The sequence below is a fragment of the Ochotona princeps genome, chromosome 1 (genome assembly GCF_030435755.1).
Source record: "Ochotona princeps isolate mOchPri1 chromosome 1, mOchPri1.hap1, whole genome shotgun sequence".
NCBI lineage: Eukaryota > Metazoa > Chordata > Mammalia > Lagomorpha > Ochotonidae > Ochotona > Ochotona princeps.
In genome coordinates this window covers 17,427,853-17,446,725 of record NC_080832.1, presented here as the reverse complement: position 1 = coordinate 17,446,725, position 18,873 = coordinate 17,427,853, and positions in this window count along the sequence as shown.

The following is an 18,873-nucleotide window of genomic DNA, read 5'->3' as shown; positions in this document are numbered from 1 at the left end:
TTATTGATTTGGGGAGTAGCTAGAAATCAAACTGGGTATGAATAACTTAAATCCTTTCTTCACATCTTGCCATCTTGTTCCTGGGCTAATAATTGTATCTGTCATCAAATGATTTGATTTACGCATTTTTCTGTTGTCTTTTGTGTCTCATTATCAAGCTTTGGTGCTTCTTCAGCTGTGAGACCTCTGTTGGATCTATCCTTATTCTTAATTCACAGTTTCGTTATTTGCAATATGGCTTCAAATTTCAAAATCATTCTCCTCTGCTCAGGATCCTAAATCTGCATTTTAAAGACTTAAAAACACCAACCTCCCAGCCCTTTTTTGTTTTCCTTTTACCCTCATTCCACTTGACTGTGTCTGAGATGGAATGAAGCATGACAGCATTTCTCACTCAGGAAACAGGCTAGAAATTCAGAGACTGTGAATTCTGGCTTTGACGTTCACATATTTATAACCCCAGGGAAATTATTTAAGATTTTTCTCTGGTCCATGACACACTTGTCAAATCATGTAGGATTTATGATAACCGTCATGTGTGATCTATGATAGATGCTGAAAACCAGAAATGGGATTTCTCTTTAGTAGGATAAAATAATTAACAATCCTGTAATCACCAAACTCCTAGAAAGATTCATATACTGGACCTTGAAAAAATTCCAGATACTTGACTCCTATCCCAGGCTTGCTGCATCTGATTAAATACATCTCCAGAAACAGGTCCTGGTTTGGGGATGTCTGGGATTGCAGAAGAGGCTTGAGAGTTGGGTTTGAATGGATTATGCATCTTTAGAACAAATTAGGTTAAGCTTCCACCATCTTACCTAATTTGTCACTAATGAAGGGTGACCAGATTTGAAGTATCACAGACATGCTGGATTTTGAGTTCTTGTAGCTCACTGCAAGATGTAAGCTGTGAACATGCTCATGTATATTCTCAAAGAGGCAGAGGGGTGGACTGATTTAAACTTATCTGTGAGTAACGCTTATTTTAAACAAAACTGTAAGTAAATGGAAGGAGGTGGAGGAGAGAATTAGTGGTTTCCAATGTATAAGCTGTTGTTTTATATTTTAACACAGAAAAGCTTTGCATTAAGTGAAGTTTAGCAAAATTAGTACACCATTGAAAAAGGAGGAGCTTTCAAAGAAGCACCTCAGGTATGAAAGCACACCTTTGGGTCCTGGGAAGAATCAGGCTTATCAGCAAATCCACCACCTCTTAGATAATCTCCTGCTTTCTCAGAAAGCATGACCACAAAACAGTCATCTTCTCCTAAAAAGATATGTTAATTTTTTTTTTCAGAAGACATGCTCATTTGTACACTCTTATATAGTACAGTGTTAATGGCTTAAAGGGCACCAGGATTTCAATGTAATCTACTACAATAGAATCTTGGGTTTGTAACGAATATTTATACCAGGTGAGTTTAGCTGCATAAAATCTATCAGTCCTTCCAACTCCTCTTCCCTAACTAAGAGCATGCTTTACAGACATTGTGTTTTTGTAATAAAACTAGGTCAGCTAAGACTGACACTGTGATCTGTCTCCTAGCTTCTGGGCAAGGAGCTTCTTACAGTCCTAAGAACTGTAACTGCAGGGTTGAGTTCTTTGAGATTCCTATTACAAGTTGCTTCTTAAATACCCTTAAAATTTGTTCTCTCTCATCTCCTTGCGAACACTCCTGGCTTCTTCCTACAGCTTTCTAATTCCCGCTGCTCTTTCTCTGCAAGCCACCTGTGTTCAGAACTGCAGTGATGCACTGTCTCCCATACAGATCCAGCCAAGCTAACCCCCCTTTTTTGGAAGTCAGTTAAAAAAATTTCCAGGCTCCCAGGCAATGCTTTCTGACACAGTTTCTGGACCAACACATCTAAGGGATCTCCTGTATCCTGAGTGACAGTTGCCTAGTGACTGGCCAGTTTTCGCAGTGATGATGATCTAAAATGGTGCCCCTTTCTCCCAAAGTGGAGCAAGAAAGGCGTGACCGTCTCCAGCTCATCTCAAAAGTTTCTAACAACAAAGATCCCTCTTATTCCACCTGGATCCTCTTAGCCTTGGCTCCTTCATGGAAACCCACCTTGAAGTAGCGTAACTGCAGTTAGTCCCTGGGTGCTGAGGCTCTCAAAGAGCATTCTCTTCCATGGACCACTGCATGGGCTCCTTGGTCCTGAGCAGGTAGCCCCACATCCTGTTGACAGGCCTATGCTCATCAGGACATTGCTGCTCTCCCAACCTCTATGAGATGGACTGTGCCACTTTCAGACTCTGGGACCAGGCTGGGCTTTGCAGGAAGAGTGACTTAAATTTGAGGGCCTTTTGCACAGGGATCTTTAAGGTCAATAGAATACTTTAGGATGGGATTGAAAGATTTATTTGGGGGTTTGAACAGGTCTCATGTGAGTCATATAACAGGGACCAGGAAGAACACCATATAGACTCAGTAATTATTCCTTTATATTTACTTTACCTTAAAACAAGGAATAAAAACAAATTATTGAGCTCTTTCTCACACTTGCTGCAATAATGAAGAACAGCAAGCAGAGAATACTGACATCAACCTGAAGGGAGACACAATTATTGGAAAGAGTCGCCAGAGGAACCTGGAGGATGGAATTCACTCATAGCAGTGAACAATGCAGCCTTCTTGGAAAGGAGAAGTAGTCTCCACATTGACAAATACTGGAGGGAACAGACAGGAATCTGTTTATACCGACTGTTGTCATGGACAGATGGTTACTTGGCCTGCACTGCAAGATGCGGTCTGTGCATACTCACTTTTCCATCAATATGATTGTTCCATACATTAGGATTCCTGCTGAAATCTGAAATTCTGGGGTGAGAAATGCATCCAAAGGGCCACGTGCTACTAGCTCAGTATCTCAAGGCCAGAAAAATGAATTAGTTCTTGAAGGAAATGACGTTGCTGCAAATCCAGCTGCTCTGATTCAACAGGTGATAATCTATCCATGTCTCTGAAAAGTGGACAGTTCAGCAGCTACTATATGAAGACAAAAATTGCTCAAATACAGAAGCAAGAGTGCAGATGCTAAGTGTTATTTGTGGTGTTTCAATAATGCAATAAATGATCTATTGATTTGGGGCAGAAATTATTGAAATGAGAACCTAATATAAAGGCTTCAAAACATACACAGGATAAAACATCTCAAAAAATACTACCAGACAATGTCAAGTGATAACATTAAACTGATTTAAATAGCAAAGTATAACTGTAGCGTTGCAGAGACTACGAAGTTGGGTAGCTATTTTGCAAGAGTTTAAGCTGGTCTTTCCTGGTTTCTTATTTATAGCTCAGGTTGAGGATTCAATTGAAGAGCAGAGAGTGCTAAGTGTGGCTTATTCTGTGTCCGAGCCACAGCAGACTACAATGGCCTTTCCATTTCCCCAGCTCATTCAACCACACATGGAAATATTGAATGGTTTTGAAGAGAATGGAAAACTAGTCAGCAGAGCAGCTGGTACCATAAAACTATTGTGCTTTATTCTGGAATATTAATTGGGTACAAACTCTAACCCAAAGCTGCACCACTGGGACACAGAAGAAGTTGATGTCAGTCATATTTGCTTCTATTAACTGCCAGCTTTTCCTTAATCGCTGAAGCAAAAACACAGAATGCAGAACTCTAAATAGGTCTTGTGCTCTGATCTTGGTAGCTTCTTGATCATAAATAATGTTATCTGTACTAAAGCACTTAATGAAATTATTTCACAATAATACTACCAGTAATTCTTATCAGATTATAATCTCACAAGCAGAAACTTGGCAAGAGCATTCCTGCTTGCATATCCAAACCTGTGCTCATCATTCCAACACTGCAAACTTGAGAAAATTACATTGCATTAAATAGAAACTGCAAGATGCCAGGGTTTTTTTTTTTTACAAGCTTCCTGCGTGAGGTCGCAACAGGCTCAAAATCAAAATAGTCAGTCATGCCAAAGATTCAACTCACCAAGCTGAAACTGAGCTGCTTATCCTGACTTTCTGGAAAATCAGGATTAGAATGATGACCTCCAGCTTTCCCAAGCAGTTCACTTTTAATGATCTGAAAGGTCTCTTTGCCTTAATCCTCACACAAATAAGGAACTTGAAATAATCTAGTGTTAACCTATTAGTTATTTTCTTTTTCTGGAGTTCTGTCTCCCTGTTCCTTCCTTACAAGGACAGTGACTTTGAAACAGTCAATCCACTTTTTTTTTAAAGACTTGTTTATTTTTATTGGAAAGTCAGATTTACAGAGAGAAAGTAACATAGAAAGAAAGATCTTCCTTCGGATGATTCACTCCCCAAGTGGCTGCAACAGCTGGGGTTGAGCCATTCAGAAGCCAGGAGCTTCTTCTGGGTCTGCCACGTGGATGCAGGGTCCCGAGACTTTGGGCCATCACAGACTGCATTTTCAGGCCACCCACAGGGAGCTGAATAGGAAGTGGGACCACCAAGATCAGAACCAGTGCCCATTAGGGATCCTGGGGAGTTCTAGACGAGGTCTTTAGCCACTAGGCACCGCTTTTTTGTTTTGTTTGTGTTTTGTTTCTACTCTTTTCTCATTCTTTCTCATTATACAAGACACAGCTCTTCAGTTTTGTCTATTGAAACATTTATTCTACTTTATGTATTAAATGCTGCTCAATCCAGAACTTGAAACAAAACCAATTAAGATCTTGAACCTACAGTGTTGTAATTTTATTCTTTCACAGTTGATAAATATATTATAGCAAAGCCCTATATGTGGCGTGCATGGCAACACATTTTATTAATGTGTGGCTTACTAGAACCAAATATTTTAAGTCTAGATAATCATATCCATTGACATGTCCTTGCTTATAATCCTAAAAAAATTATAGCTATATGCTAAAAATGAATGCTTATTCACAATTCCATTGCTGAAATGATTTATCAGGGAGAAACCAAAATGAAAAGAAGTTGCATTAAAGGGGATCTTGAGAAAAGATACTCTTTAAATTTTGACTCTTCTACCCAATTGTGTAGGAAGGGTTGGCAGTTTCGAAAATGTTTTAAGGGCTGCTTATTTGTCAATTCCCCTGTGTGTGGCACAATTCTTGGTATGAATGTTCTAAATGAGAATAAATACACATTGAATCAGTCTCCTGAAGGGGAGGGACCTATGGTTACTCTTTCTCCATCACACTGCTGCCTGTGGCCTAGTGGAGACTGCTGATTCTTCCTGGGTAAACCTGGGAGAGAAACCAGAAAGTTAATCTTCAATCACACTTAAAATGAAAGTGCAAGTTCTGATGGTAGAAAGGGTTACTAACAACCATCCTAAGCAGGCCACAGTTCATGTGAAAGTGAAAGAAATAGACCAAGAGGCAGGAAAGAGAGAAAGAAAGAGAGAGAGAGAAAGGCAGGCAGGCAGGCAGGCAGGCAGGAAAGTGACTACCACAGCAGGATGACTGAGAATCATCTCCTGGGACCACACAAAACTCTCCGTCCACTAAGTGCCTAGGGGGGCCACAGAGATACATAATGACTTCTTTGCTGTGTTTATCCCCTTGCACCTTGCAGCAAAGCTTCTTGTTTGTTCTGTTCTTTATCATGTTGTGTAATCTTGATGGATCGGAGCACTTCTACAGGCACAGCAGGATGTCAGAGGTGCAAAGAAGGAAGAGAATTCTGGCCTGGCCTGTGGCACCTGAGATAGACACAAGGTAGTGGAGAGATTGGCCTAGACCTGGAACGTGTCCTTTAGATCTTTCTGGCTAACAAAAGGAGGGAAGGAGTTGGAGGATTTGGAGGAAACTTGGACCCAGACACTTTCCTAATTTCTGGACATGGAAATCTTCCTAGTATGGTGAAATCTCCTAAATTTCCAGAAATCAGTTGGTCTCTATATCAAATTCAAGCTGGAATTTAGGTCAGGAATTGTCACTTGTGACAGGTTCTGACATCAACAAATGTTACCAGCCAAGATGCTCCTTTTCCGTCCATGCGCTTGAAGGCCAGACACGGAAGCCACCATCTTTTAGGGAGAAAATGTTGAACTGCTCCTTTGGCTGTCGTAACACTTACTTGACTCTCACCTGGCTTGACCTCCCTCAGCTACATACCCAGAACTCCTCACCTCTCGCAGACCGCTCGGGTTGCCTTGAAAAGCAAAAGAAATGGCTGTGACTCATGAGAACCCCAAGATGAGGAGGTAAATTTGCACTACCCCAAGACCCTCTACATCACCTTAGTCAAATCCACTCAAAACGCAGGAATGTCCCAAACAGGACATCCCAGACAGCCACTCTGCTCTCATGTATAGGTGACTTCAGGCTGAGCTCTGCTGTGGAGGATATCGTAAGACGTGGTAAAAATAGCCAACAGTTCATTTCTCACAGTTCTGTAGTTTAAAGTGCCAAACCAAGATCTGGGAAAGGCCTGCTTTGCCACGGACGCCCATCTTTCCACTTCCACCTAACATGGTGGGAGGGTTCAGAGGGCTCTCTGTTCAGCCTATGCCATGAGAGTAATAATTCCACAAATGAGGATGTCCTCACAGGACCTAATCACCTTCCTCCAGCCCCACCATCTAATGCCATTCCTCTGGGCAAAGATTTCAAAATATGAGTTGCCAGAGTTTGTGTGGGGGGAGGCATAAATGTTAAGGTCTAGCACATATACTCCACATATACATTCCATGCACACATGTGTACCGCACACATGTGTACCACACACACCAAAAATCACAAATGACACACATGTATACATCATCATACATATATACCACACCACATATATGTAGTACACACCATATCATGCATGCCACACCACATGCATGTGCACTTACCACAATACACACATCATTCCATCCAAGCACACCACATATATCATACATGTATCACACAATACATGTGTGCCAGCACAGTACCTACCCCTTATATACACATCAAACACACATATACTGGAAACTGAAGATTCATAAAAACTACCTAATCCTACTATTTTTAATATACCTTAATATTGTCTATTTGATTCCTTATTTATTTTTGAAATACACTGATGCTAATATGCGAAGCTTACTTCACCAAACATGACCAGAGAGTGACACACTTTGAAAAATCATTCTCCAGTTAGGACGTTGATGTGAGTGGAGGATTATGGCCAAGTCTGGTTGAGGACTTAGAAGATGGGAACATTCAGTTGTTAGGCTCTGATGGAACAGAGATCCTACTACAAATGAAAGAAAAATCCAGCCTCACTATGGAGAAGCAAAGACTTGGACTGCATTGTGTCCATGTGTTACTGCTTCATGGAACGCCAAATTCAAGAGAGATTGAAGATTCTTGAGAGAAAGTGTTTAAGCAGCAAAGTCTATGACAAGTGTCTTCTCAGCCATGTCTATTCACATTAAGAACATGTTTTAGCAGCGAAAGGAAACTGAGCTCAAAGTTGTGAAAATGTTGCCATATGACCAGAGAACAACTGAGAAGAAATTACTGGAGAGTATAGCAGAGTGACCACTTGCTCAGGAGAGTGGCATATTGGGCCTCGTGTGATTGCTGGTGGCTTAAGTCCTTGCCTTGCATGGGCTGGGAACCCATATAGGTGCCTGTTCATATCCCGGCTGCTCCAGTTCTAATCTAGCTCCCTGCTTGTGGCCTGGGAAAGCAGTTAAGGACAGCCCAAAGCCTTGGGCTCTCACATGGGAGATCTGTAAAAAACTAATAGCTCCTGGCTTCATATCAGCTTAGCTCCAACCACTGCGGCCACTTGGGGACTGAATCAGTGAACGGAAAATCTCTCTCTCTCTCTCTCCTTCCTTCTCTCTGTAAATCTGACTTTCCAATAAAAATAAATCTTTATATAAAAAGAGATTAGCACAAGTTCTAACTATCAAGACAATCGGAAAAAGACTAGAAGGGTACCTCAGAAATCTTTCAGGGGCTCCCTACATCATAGGCCAGAGGTCCCGAAAAGTAGGAAAGTTTCACGGACTCCTGAGAGGTGCTCTCCAAGGATTGTCTGCCCACGGTCCCTTGAGATTCCCTGCTTGACTCCTCAGTGCTGTTCCAGCTGATCCAGGCACAGCTGAAGGATGAAGTCGCAGAATTTGGCAACGGCCACACAGTGCTGACATTGCTGATGTTCAGAATCCAAGAGCTGCTGGGTCAGGGCCACATCTGTCGGAATTTCAAAGGACAGTTTGGAAGACCAGGCAGAAGTTTCCAACAAGGGCAGAGCCACCCACCGTGAGCTCCCAATTTGGCTATGTCGCATTTGATTGGGGGAGGGGAGCCACTGCCAGGCCCCCAGGAAGGAAGAGCCATGAGCAGCGTTCAATAGCAGGATTTCACAGGCAACAGCTGTGGACTGGTCATGAGGGCCAAGATCAGCAAGCCGTGGGATGGGACTAGTTGAAGCCTTGGGGAGACATCTGCCACTGCAAGGTGCGCAGGATGACTGATTTGGAATTCTAAGACGAAACGTGTGTCCTGGCTGATTTTCCTCTTGCTTGGAGCTGATTACTCATTTCTACTTCCCGCATTATCCATTTGGAAATAGGAACATTGAGCCTGCCCCTATCCTGCCGTTGTATCTTAGGCATAGCGAACTTGTTTCTAATTTTACAGACCCACAGCTCAAAGAGTTTGCCTCGAGTCACAGATGAAACTTCACATTTGGAACTTTGAGTGATGCCTGGGTGAATTAAGACTTGGCACAACTCAGGGTGGAATAACCGTACTTATCGCTCTGAGATGTGAAACTCGAAGACCAGGCTTGGATTTGATTTGAGTGTATCACTCACAGATTCTTGTTTTGGAAATTTGGTCCCTGTTGTGACCAGAAAAAGGTGGTGGGATCTTTAAAAGGTAAGACTTAGACAAAAGTAATTAGGTTATTTGGGGAACTGTTCTCAGAACAAATTGATATTAGTCACACTGAAGGAGTTAGTTCCTGCAAAAGAGTGAGTCCTTATTTATAAAACACCGTGGTTACTCCTCCATGGTCTCCCGCTGTTTCTTGCGGTGTGGGCTTCTTTCATCCTGAATCTCCCCCCGCCCCATGTGATGCCATCTGCCATAAACTGGGCAAAAGACATTGGCATAATCCGGGAGTTCCAGAACCATAAGAGGAAAGGAAGGAAGGGAGGATGGAAGGAAGAAAACAACAGAGAAAAACCTGTCTTTTCTTTATAGTCTCAGATATTTTGTTAGAGCAGCGGAAAACACACCAATGTATGACTTAGTTGTTTGGGGACACCTGGTAGGTGTCATTACATCATCTTATGAGTCAAGGAATTTGTTATGTGTTGTGCGCTTATACCTCACCCCTCCCGATTCCTACATTGAAGCCTTGATCCCCAGTATGATGATTTTTGGAGATGGAACCTTGAAAGGAATTAGACGTAGATGAGGTCATGATGGTGGTGACCCCATTATGGGATTAGCGGCCTGACTGGGAGAGGGAAGGGGCGAGGTCAGAGCTCTTTCTCTCTCTACCTGTGCAGGCACAATGATAAGGCCATCCATTAACCATGAAGCAAGTCTTGCTGGAAATGGGATTTGTGGGCACTTTTATTTGGTCTCTATCAACTGTGAGAAATAGAAGTGTGTTTTTAACCTCCCGAATCTATGGTGTTTTGTTATGGTAGTCTAAATGAATTCAAAAAAATCCCTGGTCCAAAGGTGAGGATTTTTTCTCATTTTTTCTAACTGGATTTTTTTAATATATCGGTTACAATGCCAGGAGTAATTTCAAAGAGTTGAACACAGCTGCCCATGGCATTGCCAATGTAAATAGCAGAGGAATCCACAGACGTCCTGCTATAGCCAGCACAGAACAGCCAGAGTAAGTACTGAGGACTTTTGTACAATTAGTTCTTTGAAGCTGCTTCACACTTGTCCTTCAAGTAGACTTCTAGTTTTGGCCTCCAGATACATGGGTGCCATAAGCGAATTTTTCTTAAATGACAACAGATCCAGAAAGGACACCTTGGGGGATCTTGACATGAGCTCATGAAGTTGAACTTGAGACTATGGCCTCACAGCTGCACAGACCCAATCCTTAACTGAATTTCTGTACAGTGACAGGATGGCGTCGGGGAGGCTACTCTGTGAGGCGCTATGTTGCATTTTCATAACCAACTTCCAGCAGCATCAGATGGACTGCTAGAGTCTCATCAGGCTTAACCAGCTTGTCAGCAAAGCTTTTGAAAACAATTGTAGCAGGTATTTTGATCAATTATGGATACACCACAGCCAGTGTCTATTTCCACCTTTGGCGAGTGCATTTACAAATACTGCAGAATCCAGGGACAGCTGGCTCTGAATCTCTATGGTGTGAATAATTGACACTCTCTGGTACCAGCTGATCTGAACCACCTGGACAGCACCTCTACTCAAGGAGAACTTCCTTCTTACTGAATTGGCAGAAGGATCTTGGATAGAACCCTCTATGGTGTAGGCAGGCTTAGAATGTGTCTAACATTTCCAAGTACAATTACAAGCAATGACTTGGAATAACAGGATGGTAAGAGGGTACAGAACCTACATGGTTTAATAAGGGGAAGCCCTTGTTTGGTGGGTGAATGTGGTTTCAAATGGAATTGGGAGAATTCCCTGTCCTGTGAATATCTTTACAGGATATTCAGATGCAGAAGTGAAACACCATCATGCACCACATGTAAGTTGTACCCTGTCTGATGCTGTACGTTGGATTATCTTCTGTGTATCTGCTCCTATATCTAATTCTTAAACTATCGTATTAGGTTTTCAAACCTTCTGGCTAATGTTTCCAGGGGTATCCTTGACAATCTACCGTACCTGATGATTTATTCCACGCCCAAGAAATAACACAAAGATGTGGACCTTCTTACTGGAGATGTCCAGCATAACTGAAAGTAGATGCATATACAAACTTCATTACACACAAATAGAAAAAGAAACACCGAATGTTCAGCAGAACCTCTCCTCAAGCTTTTGGCGAAAGTCCTTGTGGAAAGCTGAAAGAATGGGGAATCCTGAAAACTCTATAGAGAAAAGTGAAGATAGGAGAGTGCGAAAATCTTTCTCAGAAAGTCTAAGTATGGAAATACTGTCTTTTTCAAGGATGATTCATACAATTAATAGTTTTGGAAGATAGAAATAATGTCTCTTGATAGAACAAAAAACACTCGTTCTTACTACCTATAGCGTGCAGATCCAGCCATCTGAATTGTCTCTAGGGAAACTGAAGGCGGGAGGAACTGATGTAAATGTGCAACCAGTGTTTCTTATGTTCTAAACAATAAGGCACTTCCTTTCTAACCCTGGAGTCTCAGGTCTTCTCACAGCACTGGCAGGCTTGCTTGGTGGCATGTGCAGTGAAACGCAGACCAGTTACAGCTCTTCATTCTTGTCAAAATAAGAATAGTAGAGTCAGTAACAAAACTGGGAGGGAGAAGAGTTAGGAAGAAGGGCAAATCCTAATGTGATTCTTTTTGGTGAAATGACAATGAAATGTTGTTTAACAACGAAATACACAGTTTAGAAAGAAATAGTTACATTTTCCTATTGTTTTAACCATTTTATTTCTCTTGCCTTGGAAAGAATATTTATTTTAAAGATACTACTTACTAACATAAGTTCAGGAACACTAGCCACTTCTTTTACTTCCACTAAATTTAAGTAAATTTAATATAGTATTTTATCATTTTTGACTAGCAAATATTAAATTATTTCTTGTTTCAAAGTATTTATACTTGAGCCTGGAGTGATGGCTCAGTGGCTAAATCCTTGCTGGTGTGTATCAAGCTGGTCCATTTTCCATCCAGCTCCCTCTTGTGGCCTGGGAAATCAACAGAGGATGACCCAAAGCCTTGGGACCCTGTGCCTGCATGGGAGACATGGATGAAGCTCCTGGCTCCTGGCTTTGGATTGGCTCATCTCCAGCCGTTGTGGCCACTTGGGGAATGAGCCAGCAGATGGAAGATCTTTCTTTCTGTCTCTCTTTCTCTCTATAAATCCGTGTTTCCAATAAAAATAAGTAAACTTAAAAAACCTTTTGTGATCCATCCATCTATCCATCTATTATTTTATCTGCGAATATACAGAGAAATGTTGACAGTAGTGTTGATCCTGGCTTTTTGTTGTTGTCGATTGAAATGGGATTTTTTTTGTTGCTTTTCTCTTTTCAATATTTGGTATTTTGCTATTTTTAAAAATAATAAGCAGTATCATTTCTGCATGTAGTAAAAATTTGCTGTTCCTTAAGAAAGTAGAAACATTTAAAAAGTGCATACATCTTATGTGGGAAATGTAAATGCAAAAACCCTAACTTTGATTTTTACAGATTTTCTGGAGTTAATGAGAAGTCTGAGTATGGGAATCTTAAACCAAACAGCAAGATTAGGTAAGCTTTTCTAAAAGAAGAGCTTTCATGTATTGGGCCCAGACACTAGTTTCTTCAGCCTCAAATATTGGGAGTGCAAACTATTCCTGCGTGTTAGAATGACGTCATTCAAATCACTTAGGCCAGAAGAGTGAAACCATGGCAACATGAGGAAACATCACACTGCTACAGCCATAACACTACCGTGGGACTAAGGCAGCACTGCATGACAGCAGAGGAGCTAATGGGATTAACAAAGCCAATCATTCAGTCCAGCTCGTCAGCATGGGCCCCCTTGAGAGTCACTGATTCTTGACCTCCGGCAACTGTTGCAAGAGAGTGCCAGAACAGAGTCTGAGAGGATGACAGTCAAAACTTGCTCACTATGAAAGATAAGAAACAAAAATCGTCATAAAACTTCAGCTCCGTGGGCTATTTACTCCTTTGACAAAATAGTCAATTGAGTAAAATGACTAAATAGTGGCTATGTGAAGAAAGAACCCACAAACCCCTGTCAGCCATAAAAGGCACACATATATAAACACATGCATATTTATATCCATATACATGTACATATGCATGTATATTGCAATTGATATGTATAGGCTCTGAATTGTCAGCAAATCATCAAAATATTCATAGCAAGAAGATAAATTATGTCCAGCACATATTTTGAGTACAAACTAAAGTCCATGACACTCCCTACTAATAAGAAAGAATTTATCAAGGCAAGATCACCTATTAAGTGCCACCACATGGTTCATGCAACTGTGTCAACCAGGATGCACAACAGAGCCAGGGGTTCCTCCGTTGTCCTCTGCTTTACTTGTCTCAGAAAGCACACAGTATTCCCGTGGGAGATTTCCTACTTCCAACAGACTTTGGGAAAAGCCTTTTGCAAGCCTTTCCATATGAGATGCTACATAGTGGTGTCCTCAGGAGACCGAGGGTCAGGCCTGCGTGCAGAAGAGAACAGCCAAGGAACAAGGCCACAGAGCTTTAGAAGGAGACTCTTAAAAGCATTAGTGGTAAAAATAAGTAATTCATTTACTTTAAAGGAAGTGGATTTAGACATGAGAAAATGTGGAAAGACAATCAGCAACCAAGACAGGTGTCCCATTTGTTTGTGGAATCTACAGGGGTGGTGAGAGCCAGCTGGTTCTTGAAAAAAAAAAAACCCTGCATGTACACTTCTCTCTGCCCAAATGATGCTGTGTCTCCTCCAGGGGGTGTCCACAGGTGACACTCACCAAAATCTAAGTATAAAAGTGAATGGCTTCCAAAATGGAACATCTGCTCCCCAGGGGAAAAAAGGTAGGTGACAGCAAAGACAGGCCAGGGTATAATGGATTTAGTCTGCATTGGATTCTACATTTTCTGGTTTTGATATAAAAACATACTTCTGCATCAAGTCTATGTATTCCAAAACTCTTTCTTAATAAGGGTGAGTTAAAACGTAAAGACACTCCAATTCACAAAACGGATTAAAAATTTCAGAACCCCGACCATACTTCTATTTCTGCTGTGGTTTTGTCCTTCTGAGGTTCCTGGGTGCTTTCTACAGGGTCTCCTAGTATATTTCCCAAATGGACACTGGATGAGACCCTGAGGAGCGGAAGTGGTTAAAAATGCTAAGACAGACCCTGGACTTCAGGATTGTGGAGATTGTTAGAAGGGATTGCTATGTTTAGATAGCATGGCATGAAGGCCTATGTAGAGAAGGAAGTTGTTAATTAGTATAATTATATATACATATAACTATGTATTATATACATATAATTCTTTATATATAATTCTTTGTTAATAAGACAGTAGAGATGGAATTTGTTCATTGAAATTGTATCTTATTTTCTCCTGGTGCGTGGTCTTATTTGTCACAAGGTTTTAATCAAAATCACCAATATGATAAAAATTGTCAATCGGACATTTAAAAATAAGATGAAAAACCCCTCATTCAGTTCCTGTAAGTAGTTTATTGCTGATAAACTACCTCCCTGTATTAGATCTTAAGGTGCTAAAGTACTGAAACTCTACACTGCCTATGATGATGACCTGAGTTGCGTCACTCCTCACAAAATGCCCAAATTGAGACCCTAATTCAAGCACCACAAAGCACTTGGAGATATTATCTTTCAAGAGGTCATTAACTTAAATAAGGTCGTTCGAATAATCCTGATAAACGTGTAAGAAGAGGATTCTTGGGATGGATGTTTGCGTTAGCAGGTGAGATGCATTCTTGGAAGCTGCAGTCCACATCACCTGGATTCAAGTCCCATTCCCCTTCCTGGTGAGGCACACACTTCCTGCTGCAGCAGATGTTAGCAAAGGCAGTTGAGTCCTTGACGCCCACACTGCAGACCTGTATGGAGTTCCTCATGCTGGTCTCCGCAATGGCTATTGTGCAGATTGGAGAATTTTGTCTTTCTGTCACACATTTGGATAGGAATGTATGTTTGTCTGTCTCTTACATGAAAACAAGAGGTCATTACACACAGGCAAGCACAGAGGAGAAATCTTCTTGCAAGGAATGGAAGGTAGCATTCTAAAAACCCAGGAGAGAGGCCTGGAAGAAACAATGCTAATGTGCAAGCTGGTGTTTCCTTATTATAACAAAATGCCTACGGTTGGATAATTTTTGTGTAACTAACGATTTCAGAATAGTGTCCAAGATTGGGCAGTCTCATTTACTTGACCCCTTGGAGGATCTCATGTCATATGGCATCATGGCAGGGGCAGCTGCAGGAGGGATAGCGATCCTGTGACAAGGCAGGAAACCAAAGTCTGAGGAGGGACCAATCTTGCTGCTTACAACAACTCTTACAAGAACCAACCAGGTACCTCTGAGAACCACATTAACACGTGAAGACTGCAGCCTCCTAGGACCTAAACACCACACTTTTTCAAGTTTCTGTCGTCTCTTGGCACTGGCATATTGAGAATCAAGCTTCCAACACTTAATATTTTGAAGGACATATCCAAACCATGCACACTGCAGCACCTGCCAACACTTCGATCTCAGATTTCCGGTCTCCAGTACTGTGAGAAAATTAGCTTCTGTCTTTTAAGCCTTTGAGACTGCAACAACCTTAGTACATTTTTACATTAGTCAAGAGACAATTAAATATTACTTATTTTATAAATATATTTACTTTATATATTTATTTTATGAATTTATTATAAATAAAGTTCACTTCTTACTAAATTAATTTTCAAAACCATCAGAGTTTAATTGTCTATTGATTATTCATGGCAATGAAGAGTTCATCTCTATATGTATTTGATATATAACTTAAAATAGATCAGGTTAATAAATATGGAGCACACTATTTGTTTAAGATGTTTATTCATCAAAATATCATCTGTTGTACCAGTATCATAAATATTCATCAATATCATCTTATTCTTTAAAATAATTTGGAGCAAATTATTTCATGCTAAAGTGAAAACATTCAAATGTGGATTACTTTACTGAAAGGAAATTATCCACTGTATATGATGCATTTTCTAAAGTGAAGGGCTCTTGAGTAGTTTTGAGGGCTTATGCAAAGGTGTCTGGGAGATTAGATGCAAATTCTCTGTCAAAATAAATTCTAAGTAGTTCTTCGTGAACACAGATACAAATTTTGTACCAAAAAACTTTCCAGTTGCTCTCCCCAATCTCTTGAAGTTTTTGTAGGTTTTTCACAAATAAGTATAGATGAAAATGAATTGTTGATAGACACCATTAAAGTCTTTCTAAAGGAGAAAAATCCACAACTGATGAATGATGCTATTGTTACTACACCTGAGGCTTCTCTTGTGTGCTGCACATTGATGGCTGGGCTCGTGCTGATGTAACTGACTCTATCACAACAAAGTGACAAGCATGAGAGCACGTTACAGACCCAGGGAGTGACACACCCATTGTACATAGCTAAAATGATTAAGGATTTGCTTCCTATCTGAATGAAAAAGGAACTTAGCTGGTTCACAGTACTAAACATTATGGACTGAAGTTCATCAGCTCTGAGCCTCCAGTCCATATGCCTTTGAACTTGGCCGGAGTACAGATTCCATAGATCGCTTTCCTTCTGGAGCTGGAAGCCAGATGAATACAATATTTCCAGTGTTCCATCTGTTCACAGCAGTGCTCAGGGATTGAGAGGCTCTCTCCAGAATGGGGGCCAAGAACCTTCCTAGTCTCAGAAAACATCCAAGCACAATACAGTGTGTCATGTCTTCCTGAACTAAACTCCAGAGGGAGATGAATTACTCTTAGACAATGAGGCGCATTCTAGAGGACAGAATGCAAAACTACATGTGCAAGATACAGTGTAAAGTCCAAGAGAGCTGAGGCTCTGTTAGGAAAGAGGGAAACAGAAAGTATTAGAGGGTGGGATAGCCTCTTACACTATGCGCGATCTCTCCACAGAGGCAGCACACAGGGGAATCGGCCAAAGGTTCGATGTTGTAGCTTTATCAGCTGGATTGAAATCCTCGAGTTATTAGCGATGTGACATTTTGAAACTGACTTCGACTCCTATATCTCAGTTTTTGAGTTGTGTTTTTAAAAGGATAAGAATAGGGGCAGAGGGCCTGGCTAAATCTTTGCCTTGCATCCACTGGGATCCTATATGGGTGCTGTTTCCTATCCAGCTGCTCCACTCTCCATTCAGCTCCCTGTGACCTGGGAAAGCACAGAAAACAGCCCAAAGCCTTGAAACCCTGCACTTGCATAGGAGACCTGGAAGAAACCCCTGACTTTTGGCTTGGGTTTAGCTTATCTGCAGCTGTTGTGGCCACCTGGGGAGTGAACCAGAGGATGGAAGATCTTTCTCTAAGTTTCTCCTTGACTCTGTATATTTACATTTGCAGTAAAAGAAAATAGAATAAATCTTAACAAGACCAACAACAAAAAAGCAGGTTAATGCTCTGTCTGCAGCATTAATGTTCCGTATGGGTGCCTGTTTGTGTCCTGGGAACACTTCCAATCTAGCTCCTTGCTTATGGTCTGGGAAAGCAGATGAAGATGACCCAAAGGCTAGGACACCTGAACCCACATGGGGGCTCCTGGATTCAGACCAGCCTACCCTCAGTCATTGCAGCCATTTTGGGATTGAAATAGCAGATGGAAGATCGGTTTCTGTGTCTCTGTCTTTCGCTGTAACTCTGACTTTCAAGTGAAAATAAAATAATTCTTCTAAAAAAGGTATGAATAACAATACTGCCTATCTTCTAGGATTGTTGGCACATGGCCAGGGGGCGGGGGCGGGTTCACAAAGATTGTGAAAGAATGGACTAGAAAGATAAGCCTATTTCAGTGCAACAACATTTCACAGCCCATTCATATTTCTTCATAATATACATTTTCAAATCCTTTGAAATCTCTCATCTACACGATTTCTACTTTATTTGGGTCCAAAGTAAAATTATTTTCTAATTGAACTTTCTGTGAATTTTTCGAGTACTCTGAAAGTACTCAGAAAAGGACCTGGCTTATGATAAGCAATTGGTTTCTAGAATATAAAGTTTGAACATAATCATGTTCCATTAAAAAAACCTGAACTTTTAGAAACTCTTCAGGCTTCTAACGTTTATCAAAGGGATTAAAACTCATCAAATTTTCTGAAAAAAAAAAAAAGTTTAAATCCAAGCCCATCTGCATTCCCTTCCAGTGATTTTATAACTCATTATGATTACAAAGGGACAAGGACATGAGCACAAATGATGTGATCACCAGGAGCCTAATTATTACAGACTTCCAGATGGAAGTATTTTAGAAATGATCTCAGTGTTGTCGCCAATGATGCCCTCTTAGGAACTGTGTCAGTCCGTGTCTAGGTAAATTCCCACCAAAGGCACAGGAGCAGGAGAAAAATCTGGAGCATCGCAACTCCATCTAACACAATCATTATGACATTTATCACGGATGACTTTTACAAGGTGGGGAAAGCATTATTTCCAACATGAAATTCTACATTCAGCGTCCAAGGTGTTAAGCACATCTGAATGAAGTTCTCTGCTAAAAGCAGGAGGAGGGGAGAGTGCTAGCATCCTGCTATGCCCATGCAACTGCACACAGGACTAGAGTGACTCTAAACTATTGGATTAAAATCAAACCAAAACGCAACTCATGGCATCCTAATTCAGATTAACAGACTACTTCATTACGATTTGGAGCTGTGTCATGTGTAAGTCAGAGAGTGTACTCGTGTGTTTTTATTAACATTGGCCCTGCTGTGTTCCTGACACTTCAATCGTACTGAGAGTTGGCAGGGAATTCCCAGAAGGATGTAAACTGTCATCAGGTTGCTTTGTAGCAGTGTAGGCACTGAAGTTTAAAAACTCATGCAGGGTTGGGAATCAGGAGTGTAAGGACCACAGTTAAGACAAAGAAAATTCCATGGTGGAATTTTGTCAATCACAGTAAATTCACACTTTGATGTGATCTGTCAGCAATGTGACCTGTGACATAACGATCAATCGATGCTCAGAGATCGAAAGGAATGTAATTACCAGGAAAGAATGTGGCTTGTAGACAGCTGCTAATCAGCATCTCCTG